The sequence below is a fragment of the Antechinus flavipes genome, chromosome 2 (assembly GCF_016432865.1).
Source record: "Antechinus flavipes isolate AdamAnt ecotype Samford, QLD, Australia chromosome 2, AdamAnt_v2, whole genome shotgun sequence".
NCBI lineage: Eukaryota > Metazoa > Chordata > Mammalia > Dasyuromorphia > Dasyuridae > Antechinus > Antechinus flavipes.
Genome location: NC_067399.1, coordinates 372313933 through 372326097, shown reverse-complemented (window position 1 = coordinate 372326097; position 12165 = coordinate 372313933). Strand labels below are relative to the sequence as shown.

At 32.8% G+C, this 12165-nt stretch overlaps 1 protein-coding gene across 4 annotated transcripts in view; it reads left to right on the top strand.

Annotated features, from left to right (window-relative positions):
• The window catches only part of TRAF3 (TNF receptor associated factor 3), a 166146-nt gene that overhangs the window by 28482 nt on the left and 125499 nt on the right, over positions 1 to 12165 (top strand). The gene's annotated exons all lie outside the window — the stretch shown is intronic.

The window sequence follows — 12165 nt, the reverse complement described above, 5'->3', positions numbered from 1 at the left end:
GAGATTTTGTGGAAACAGAATTGACATTTTTGGTATGAAATCTGTAGTATTCCCTTTCACACTTTTAATTCCCAGAATAGTTACTCCAGGCTTAAAGCATTATGTGAGTCCATTATCCATATATATAGCTCGTGAGCACCAAATGATATATTTCCTTTCTTTTTCTTTTTTTTCTTTTTTGGATTAATGAGAAAGATATTTAGTTCAAAGAAAGGCATATAATGAAGTAGCGTAGTAAGACAATTTGTAATAAAAAGTTCCTTCCATTAAACATAGTATGCTTTTTCCACAAAAATATATCAATAGTAAGAATGAACATGAAAGTCACCATGCATGAGGGCCCCAAATGTGGAAAATCTCTAAAAGAAGAATATTTTGCACCTCTGATTTATGGCAGGATCCATGACATCTTCTGAAAATGTCATCATATTGCTGTCACTAGGCTTGTTCTTTGATGAACACAGCGCATCTTCTGGGTACATTTATCCACTAAGCATTTCTGGGCTCTTAGTCTGCTTCTGTACTCATCTTTATAAGGTTAATTTCAATCTGCTAACTATGGCTAAAACCTCATGCTAACAGCCACTACACACAGCTATAATCTTAGCTATACTAAGATTAAGTCTTTCCTTTTTGATCCCTGAGCTAGACTGGTAACAAAGCTTTCTGTCAAAGATAATAATGTGGTTTGGGATTAAGACAATCTGTCACACTGTTTAGACTTCCTTTGACTTAGCTGCAAATTACTTTGAGCCATAACAAAAGCTAGGGTAAGGATACTAGGCAAATTCCTGTCTTTATTATGCATGTCTGTGTGTAGCAGAGTAGCAGAGTCTTGAATACTTTGATGCTGTATTTATGACTTATAAATAATTTTGGTAAATTATAATATAATGCTAAAATATGCATAGTCTTTGATATTTCCATTCAGAAGTAACTACAAGTCTTTCAAGTATAAGTTTCCAGTAATCTGTTCTGTTTTCCTTCTTTCTTATCTTCATTAGGATTGACCATCTCTGAGAGAGGAATATTAAAGATTCCTACAATTATATTGTGACTTTCCTTTTTGGCAACTTGTTTAACTTTTCCTCTAAGGACATAGATGCCATACCATTTAGTACATAGCTATTTAGTAGAGTATTGTTTCTTTGTGATTCCTTAAAATATAATGTAATTCCCTGTTTTTTTTTTTTTCTCATGACCTTGTCAAATTTAGTTATTGCATTATCTGAAATGATGATTATCTACTTTTTTTTAACTGTCTGAAGCATAGTAATTTAAAAAAAATTCTAATTCAATAAGTATTGCTAAGTATCTGCTATATACAAATAAATGTCTTAAGTGCCATAGTAACTATAAAAACAAACTAAAAAAGCAATTCCTTTCTTCAAGGTAAATCAGCTCTCATTTTCATAACAAGGAATGTATATAATATAAATAAATAGAAGAAAGCAAAAACTTAATAACTATAACTTTAACTGTGAAGGAATCAAATATAACAAGAAGAAAAAAAGTTAATAAAATAAAGAGAATAAGATCCAGTAAAATAATACCCACAAGTCCCAACTATTTGCTGTATACAAGTAATACAACTGTTGCCTTTCTTAATCCATTTCTATTTCCATTTCCATTTAAGGTTATCATTATTGTTTGTTTTCTTCCATTTTTTTTTCTTCCTTATCATTTATGAAAGCACTTGGTCTCCTCTCCCATAGACCTTCTCCCTTCCCTCTTGTTACCTTTCCTTAATCCATGTTCCTTAAATTTATTTGTAATACTTTTTTTTATCCTCCTTTTCTGCCAAGATAAGAGTAGTATTTACAATCTTGTTCTTCTCTATCCCCCATCCTCTATCATTTCACTCTTTTAATTTCAATAATGGAAGTCTTTTGTAAGAAGTATTCATTTATTTCATCCTTTTCCAAAATCCTTTCCTCTTCTAGACTATTCTGGAATCCATTTTTCTATTCATTTGTTTTGCATTAGCTGCAAATTCTTTCCTCTTTCAATGTCCCTTACATAAAATGGAGCTTTTGGAAGGGCCTCAATGTCTTGAGACAATTGCCCACTGATTGACAATAAAAAGATATTTTTCTTCCTAAATCTAAGGGCTTTTTCTAGATAACTATATATTCCCACAACTTTAATAAGAAAGTTAAAAAAAAAAACCATGCCAAAAATCTAGTCTCCCAATGACTTAATTTAATTATTTCTTGGTGTGATTCTCTTATTTAAAATACTTTGTGTCAAATATCTTTATCACTTCTGATTTCTTTTGAAATTTTGCAGGATTTTTGTAGCAACTTTTTTTGTTTTGTTTTGTTTTTCTCTTTATTAAAGCTTTTTATTTTTCAAAACATATGCATGGACAATTCTTCAACATTAGCCCTTGCAAAACCTTGTGTTCCAGTTTTCCCCTTTTCTCCACCCTCTCCCCCAGATGGCAAGTAATCCAATATTATGTTAAACAGGGTAGAAATATATGATAAATTCAATACATACATACATATTTATACAGTTATCTTGCTGCACAAGAAAAATCAAATCAAACCAGAAAAAAAAGAGAAAGTAAAATGTAAGCAAACAACAAGAAGAGTGAAAATGCTATGTTGTGAACAACCCTCAGTTCCCACAGTCCTCTCTCTGGGTGTAGATGTCTCTCTTCATTACTATCACCTCATTGTTGAAGAGAGCCATGTCCATCAGAATTGATCATCATATAATCTTGTTGCTGTGCACAACTATCTCCTGGTTCTGCTCATTTCACTTAGCATCAGTTCATGTAAGTCTCTCCAGGTCTCTCTGAAATCATCCTGCCTAGTCATTTCTTACATCATAATAATATTCCATAACATTCATATACCATAATTTATTCAGTCATTTGCCAATTGATAGGCATCCACTCAGTTTCCAGTTTCTAGCCATTACAAAAAGGGCTGCCACAAACATTTTTGCACATGTGGGTCCCTTTCCCTCCTTTAAGATATCTTTTGAGATATAAGCTCAGTAGAAACACTGCTGGGTCAAAAGGTATGCACAGTTTGATAACTCTTTGAACATAGTTCCAAATTGCTCTCCAGAATGGTTGGTTCTGTTCACAGTTCCACCAACAATGTATTAATGTCCCAGTTTTCTCACATCCCCTCCAACATTTGTCATTATCTTTTCCTGTCATTTTAGCCAATCTGAGAGGTGTGTAGTGGTATCTCAGAGTTGTCTTGATTTTCATTTCTCTGATCAATAGTAATTTAGAGCACCTTTTCATATGACTAGAAATAGTTTTAGTTTCTTCATCTGAAAATTGCCTGTTCATATCTTTTGGCTACTTATCAATTGGAGAATGACTTGAACTCTTATAAATTTGAGTCAGTTCTGTATATATTTTAGAAATGAGGCCTTTATCAGAATTTTTGAATGTAAAAACGTTTTCCCAGCTTATTTGCAGAGACTTAAAAAAAATTGATATCCAGGCTCAGCTTTTTAAGGACATGGTATTTTGGGGATGCAAACAATATTCTGTCTGCCTCACAAAGGGGCAATCTGGTATAATGGATAGAGTCCCGGTAATGGAAATCCGGAAGAACTGGATTCAAATTCTGCTTCCAACACTTACTAGCTTTGTTATTTTGGACAGGTTGCCTAACTTTTAAAATCTTTTTCCTCATCTGTAAAATGGAGGTAATAATTCTTATGCTATCTTGTGGTTGTGAGATTGAAAAAAAAGATTATTTCATAAACCTCAAATTGCAAAATAAATGTCAGTTATTATTCTTTCAAAATATCATATTCCAATTCCCTTGATTTCTCACAAATGAATAGTCTAGGACAATTTTTAATGATTTTCCTTGGTAAATGAATGGATTTTTGCAATATTTATTGTTTGATGTTGACGTTCTAAAATTTAATTGCCTCATACCTTGACAAGTTGAATTGTTGGTTTCTTTTGTACAACATCTTACTGATTCTATCATTTTGTACTTTCTGTTTATGATATTTCTGGGCAATTTTCTTATATTGTTTTCGGAAATACTGCATTCTGGATTTTTGTCAACTTTTTTTTTTTTTAGTGTTTGTAGGATGAAACACACAGTGATCATAGGATCTTAAGGTTTTCTTGATAAATTTTGTCTTCAAAGTCAGTAATCTTCGTTTGTATAGAACTCAAATTCTTCCTATTGTCTTTTGATTTTATTCTGTGAAATTTTCTTCTTCCTCTGAATTTTTGAGTCTTACATCTCCTATTCTCTTTTTCTTTTAGAGTTTTGTTATTTTAGAGACATTCTTTGTCATGAATTCTAAATTCTTTATTCTGTTATTGCCTTTTTGATTTCTTATGAGAGCTTTATATAAATAAACTTAGGGAAGCTCCACCAGAGCAGGGTAACAGAAGGAAAGAGGGAAAGTCAATGGGAAAAGACTGGAATCAAATTAGTGCAAGCAAAATAAATCATAGGGTCAAAGTGCTTTTTTTTTTTTTTTTTTTTTTTTTTTGCAAAGTACATTCCTTAAGAAAGAAGAAAAACAAGGAAAACACTGATACAGAAGAAATAAATGGAAGAAAACAAGTTATAATCGTAAATGTAAATGTATTAAACTTTCTAATAAAATAATTATTTTTAAATTTCCATCATTCCTTAATTTAATTCTTTTGTTTTTCTTCAAAATCATTCTTCAGAGCTATTGATCCATTGTTTCTTTCTGAAGTCCTATAAAGGTTATTGATTTGCTTCCATCTTATGGGTGAATTTTGGGTTGATATCCTTTCCTCTCTGATATTTATTGTTTATATTTTATTCTTTTCTAGATTGTTTATCCATTCTTCTTTCTATGTACAATCTTGCTGTTGGTTTATGTGGACAGGGTTTAAGTTTATATTCAATCTTTCCCTTAATTTTCTTGCAGGCAGCTCTTCTCTTTCATTTCAAATAAACTTGGGTTAGGCACTATACTATTTGATCCCTATCCCATTCATTGCTTCTTATTCTCTCTCCCTAACTCTAGGAGTTACAAGTAATTATTATTATTGTTGTTGTTAGTTAATGATGATAATAATAACTAAGGTGTTTTAAGACTATCTAAATTCGTTACATGTGTTGTTACACTTGTGCCTCACAACAGCCCTATGAGGTAAGTTCTACTATTATCCTTGTTTTTCAGATGAGAAAACTAAGGCTGGGAGATGTCAATGATTTCCCTTCTTTAAAGGAAAATAATTTTCTTCTAGATCATTTCTAAGTGGAAATTCTGAGAAGGCAAAATACCAGCAACCGTGTAAAACTCAAACATACTTGACAAAATTTATGTTGTTCTAGGTGTAAAAAGGAATAATGGATTAGCAATTCAGCCTTCTTTCCATTTTGTTTTTTAGTAAGATTTACATTGTGAGTAAATATCTTATTTTACTTTTCCTCTCCTTGTAATTTTTGTTACTTTTAATTTTTTTTTTTTTTTTTTTTTTAATGTTTTGTTTTGAGGTTGTGGAGTTAAGAGACATACCTTCATTGCATCAGCTTTCTGGAAAGGGTTAGTGCAATTGTTGAATTAGTTAAATTTAAGATTAACATTGTGAAGGAAGAAAAGTGGTGTCAGATCAGACCTGAGAGGATGGTAAGGGGTAAGAAAGAACTAGATATTAAACTTAGGACAGAGAAAATTTAAGAGGAGTAAGGTAGTGGATGAGATTAGAAGGGCAGATAGTAATTAGAAAGTAGAATTTCAAAGTTCAAAGTCATGGAGGTAGAATACCTTTGTGTGTGACCCTTTGAGTGTCTGAGATAATGTAGATTTATAAATCATAAAGAGCTTAGGAAATCGATGACCTGGGAGGCCAGGGATATTTGTGGTTGTTATTGTTCATTCTTCATTCTTGAAGAGGATCAGTGATATCATGAGGGTAAGGTCTTGACTTGCATGTGAATTGGATTTAAGTCATCAGCCTCACTCTTTCTTCCTGAGTCATCAGAATCCAGTGACATACAAAATTCAAGATGACTAGTCATGGCCCAGGATACTGTGGGTGACTGACTTTTCTAATTAAGTTCTTTCCTGGGTTTCAATTTGTCTGAGACAATTCTCATTTAATAACTAAAGACTAGGCAAGAATTGAGACAAAAGATGGCCTAATTCACCATCATAAGTGTAGCAGAGAGGGGAAGACCCTTGAATTTCTGGCCAGAATGGAAAATAACTTATACATATTCTAAGACATCAAAACCTAAACAGTAAGCAACAGAGGCTTGGGCTAGGGGATATCTATCATTGACTATTCAATGAAAGCCAGAATGGTTTGGGTTTAATAGCTTAGTCAAGTAGCTTTATTTGAATTGCATTGGGCTTTTCAAAAGCCTGTTTTTTTTCACAGCTATATTTCAAGAAATTATAAATGAAAACTGCACAGGAAAAAAAGTAAACCTTTTCAGTTTTCTTTCTTTTTTTGTTTTTGCTTTTGCTTTTTTTTTTTTTTTTTTTTGCTGAGGCAATTGGAGTTAAGTGACTTGTCTAAGGTCACACAGCTAGGAAGTGTTTAGGTGTCTGAGGCCAGATTTGAACTCAAGTTCTCCTGACTTTAGGGCTGGTGCTCTATCCACTGTGCCACCTACAGATTTCTTTTTTTTAAAAGCAAACAAATAAATAAAAATCAAGGAGGAAGAAGGAGGAAGAGTAGAAAACAAAAGAAGGAAACGGAAGAGGAAGAGTAAGAGAAGGAAAAGGAGGAGGAAAGAAAAACAACTTTACTTGTAAATAAGGAAGTCATCATGAGCAAAGTCAGACCATTGGGTGGAAAAAGAATTATGAGCCATTTATTGAACTTAGATCTTACCTCTGCCACTTCTGTGATCTTGGACAAATCATTTATCCTCCCTGAGACTCTTTCCTGACATTTGTAAAGTGATGGGGCTCTACTAGATGACTTCTATGGCTCCTGCCACCTTTGGTTCTTTTGAATAAGGGTAACCTGCAGTTTGAAAGAAGGACAACAAAAGTTTTAGCAGGGTAATATCAAAACATAGGGTGTCCTTCAAATGAGGAAAGCTTGCTGTTGATAGAGATAGTCTTGAAGTGTCATTGTCAGTCAATAAACATATATCCAGCTCTTGTTATGTGCCAAAATCTGGATTAAGCACTGAAGATACAAAGAAAGCTAAAAAACAATTCCTGCTCTCAAGGAGGTTACAGTCCAATAGGGGAAATAACATGTAAACAATCATATGCCAACAAGATATACACAAGATAAATTAGAGATAATCAGTAGAGAAGGCATTAGAATTAAGAAGAATTAGAATTACGGAAACTTATTGTGTAGGAGATGGGATTTTAGCTGGGCCTTCAGGGAAGCTAGTAAGTGCAGATGATCCTGAAGAGGATTCCAAGTGGAGTATTAATAAATGTCAGTTTACTTAACTGGCTTGGACTATACAAAGAGATGAAGTGAAAAACTGAAACTTAAAGAATGTTTTTCATTTAAAGGATGGGTAATCTAAAATGGTGGCTCCTAAGCTACTTAAAGACTCATTTTGTAGAAAATGGCATACTTTTTTGATTGGCATATAGTTAAGGCATTGGTTAAAACTCCTTCAGTTAGCTTAAAGGTTCTGCCCCTGGATGTCTTCTGTTGAAATTGATTAAAGATTCATGACTTTACTTTGGATTTGGGCATCAGTTGTTTTTTTTTTTTCAGATTGATATTGGACACTCTAATTAGGAGTTCTCAATTTTTTTTTTTTTTTTGTATTATAGACCCCTTCTCAGAATAATGTTTTTAAGTATACAAAATAAGATACATAAGATTATGGAGGAAACCAATTATATTGATCTATAGTTAACATTTTTTTAAAAAAACATACATCCTAGGTTAAGAACTCCAATATGAGTTGGATTATGCTATAATATAATATAATATGAATTATTATGCTATAGATAAAGTTAAAGAGATGAAAATTGGTTCTCCTTGCCTGGAACACACTCCTCCGTACTTGGAATAGAAACACTTCAAATTCTAGGATGGCTGCACTAAGTTCAAGATATCATGTGGTTCTACATCCATTAAAACCCTAGTTCATGAACTCTGGACCAAAAGAACATAATAGCTGAAGGCTTAAGCCAAAGCCAGATTCTGGAAAAAGCGTATCATCCATTGATTCAGGACGAAAACACCTGAAAAAGACTTTATAATAGTCAGGAGTTGCCCCTTGACATTAGTAACCTAACTGCACACATTCCCTCCATATCTACTCCATGTGGGTCCATTCTTCTCACTAATGATGTATGTATCTATGGAAGATTGTGTCCCCGATTTATGGTAAAACTTTTCTATTGACATTTTTTTTTTTTTTACTATGACATTTAATGTCTTTTATATGAACTAATTCTGTCTTCTAGATATTTAAAGGGATGTCAGAACTGGAAACAAAGTAGATTTCAAAGGCAACTCATAGCTGTTACAAGGCTGCTAATATTTTGAGTGATGTCATTGTATTGCTTCCTCTGGGAATGTTTGTCAAGAGTAATCTAATGGAGGTTCTGTTACTGGATTCTGGCTTCAGTTTAAGTCTTTGACTACAGAGCTATTTCTGTTGTGTTCTTTTGGTTTAAAAACAAAGGACTTTTTTTTTTTTTTTAAGAAAAAAAAATTTTTTTTTTTTTTTAAGAAAAATTACATTGGAAACAATGTAATTGTCCATTGATTGGGATGATTGCTAAACAAATTATGGTACCTGATTGTAATGGAACATTACTGGACAGTAAGAATCAATGAATATGAAGATTCAGAGAAGCATGAGAAAGTTATATGGACTGACATAGATTGAAGTAAGTAGAATCAGGGAAACCATATACATGACTTCAGCTACATAAAAGTTACAAAAAAGAACAAAATACCTCAACCTGGATGCATTTAACTTATTTTTTTTTATTATAGCTTTTTATTGACAAAACATATGCATGGGTAATTTTTCAACATTGACCCTTGCAATCACTTCTGTTCCAACTTTTCACTTCCTTCCCTCCATCCCCTACCCTAGACGGCAGGCAGTCTCATACATGTTAAACATGTTAGAGTATATCTTAAATACAATATGTGTGTACATATTTATACAGTTCTCTTGTTGCACAAGAAAAATTGGATTTAGAAAGATATAAGTAACCTGGGAAGAAAAACAAAAATTCAAGCAGTTCACATTCATTTTCCAGTGTTCTTTCTCTGGGTGTACCTGGTTCTGTTCATTACTGATAAATTGGAACTGGATTGGATCCTCTCATTGCCGAAGATAGCCACTTCCATCAGAATTGATCCTCATATGGTATTGTTGTTGAAGTGTATAATAATCTCTTGGTTCTGCTCATTTCACTTAGCATTTGTTCATGTAAGTCTCTCCAAGCCTCTCTGTATTCATTCATGATGCAGTTAACTTATGACAAAATTTTTCCCTGATAAAGAGAAGAGAAAATTCCCTTCCCTTCTTTCTTTGCAGAAATGAGGTATTATGAGTTGGAAACATTGAGAAAATTTTCAAACTCAATGTCTAGTTTTGCTGGATATCTTTTTTTAAATTTATATTTAATTTTTTTTTTTTTTTTTTTGGTTTTCAGAAATGACTTGTTAAGGAGAGGAGGGAAAATATATTTGGAATTGAAGATTATGTAAAAACAAAAATATCAATTTAAAAGAATAGCAAAACAATTGTTCAGGTTATGTGCCTTATTTATGGAAAAAGACCTGCTTGGCTTTTCTTCTTTTATGTAATGCAATACTTTGTTATCCTGGAGTCTAGACTATACAGCATCTCATTTTGTAAAAAGGAGATTTTCAGTCCTGAAACCCTTAATTCCTTAAAGCAGAGTAGAGATTCTCCTAAGTAGCTCAAACTCAGTTCTTCTTGATCACTGAGTTTAGAGTTTCTGAGAATGACTTCACTTTATCTCATGATGAACATTGCCCATGTCTTCTGATTTTAAGTACTGAAGCTATACTGTAAACCATGAAGGGGGTGTTTACTATATAACTAACTAACTAAATAACTAACAAACAGATCTGAGTTTGGCTCTTTTTTTTGTTTCAAATTCTAAACCTTGTTTATTTTTTCTGAATAGATAAGTGGAAGAGAAAAAAACAAAAACCTGGATATAGCTAAGCTCAGAAAACAAAGTTATCCTCTTCTTGCCCAGCAACATTCTTCTCCCCCATTAGTATTTTTTTCAAATACACGTAGAGATATTTTTTAGCATTAATTTTTGTAATAAATTTTTGTTCCAAATTTTTCTCCCTCCCTTCCTCATCTCTCCCATCCTCCAGATAGTAAGCAATCTGATATAAATTAAATATGTGCAATCCTTTTAAACATATTTCCATATTTGTTATGTGTAAGAAAAATCAGACCAAAAAAGGAAAAACCACGAGAAAGAAAAAACAAACGAAAAGTGAAAATACTATGCTTCAATCCATATTCAGTGTCCATAGTTTTCTCTCTGGATGCAGATGGCATTTTCCATTCTAAATCTATTGGAACTGCCTTGAATCACTGCGTTATTGAGAAGATCCAACTCCAGATTTGTTTGTTAGTTGATCATCACATAATCTTGTTGCTGTCTACAGTGTTTTCCTGGTTCTGCTCACTTCACTCAGAATTAATTCATATAAGTCTTTCCAAGCTTTTCTGAAATCAGCCTGCTTATCATTTCTTATAGAACAATAGTATTCCATTATATTCTTATACCACAACTTATTCTGTTATTCCCCAACTGATGGGCATCTACTCAATTTCCAGTTCTTTGTCACTATAACATTTTTGCATATGTGGTCCTTTTACTTCTTTGATGATCTCTTTGGGATACAGACCTAGTAGTGAGTCTGTTGGATCAAAGGATATATACACAGTTTTATAACCCTTTGGGCACAGTTCCATATTGCTCTCCAAAATGGTTGGATCATTTCATAACTCCACCGTGAACAGTATATTGGTGTCCCAGTTTCCCCACATCCCCTCCAACATCATTATCTTTTCCTCTCATCTTGCTCAATCTGAGATATATGAAGTGATACCTTAGAGTAATCTTAATTTGTATTTCTCTAATCAATAGTGATTTAGAACATTTTTTCATATGATTGTAGATGGCTTTAATTTCTTTAACTGAAAATTGTTTGTTCATGACCTTTGACCATTTATTAATTGGGTAATAAATATGACTTAATTCTCTATGTATTTTAGAAATGAGGCCTTTATCAGAAATATTGGCTATAAAAATTGTTTCCCAGCTTTCTGCTTCCTTTCTAATCTTGGCTGCATTGATTTTGTTTGTGCAAAAACTTTAATTCAATGAAATCAAAATTATCCATTTTGCATTTTATAATGTTTTCTGGTTCTTCTTTGGCCATAAATTCCTCCCTTCTCCACAGATCTGACAGATTATCCCTTGTTCTGTGCCTAGTTTTTGCCATACTATTTTCTAATTTTTCTAGCAATTTTTATCAAATAGTGAGTCTTTGGGTTTATCAAACACTAGATTACTATAGTTGCTGACTATTGTGCCTTGTGTGCCTAATTATTACATTGATCCACTACTCTTATTTCTCAGCCAGTACCAAATGGTTTTCATGACTGCTACTTTATAATATACTTTTAGGTTACCTGGCAACATTCTTAGCCTTTCATATGCAGATATGGTCAACCAAGGGAAATGTGTCTTTGGATTTAGTTTTAACTAGATGTAAAATACTGTTCTCTTACACCTGACAATAGAGTGTATGTTGTTTGAGGACCAGTTTACATTTTTAGCTCAGATATGTTCTTTACTAGGTAATGCTATTTTTGGCCAATAGCACAAAGATCTTCATCTTCCACAGCAGAGAGAATTGACTGTCTTTATGATCTCCTCTGAAAAGTGGGATGAAATTCAACTGATCTTTGGTCTCTGAAAAATAATAAATTAATACAATATCCCTGACAAGAAATTCTCTAGTCTCTACTTGAAGATGTCAAATGGTGGAAAACCCATTACATCCTAATGCAATTCATTCTACATTTGCACAGCTTCACTTGTTTTTCCTTCAATTAAGCTGAAAATTTCTTTGCAGTTTCCATCCTTTGCTCCAAGAACTCTATCTTTTGAGGGTAAGCAAGTCTAATTTCTCTTCCACATAATGAGTGGTAATATGGGATAATGGAGAGA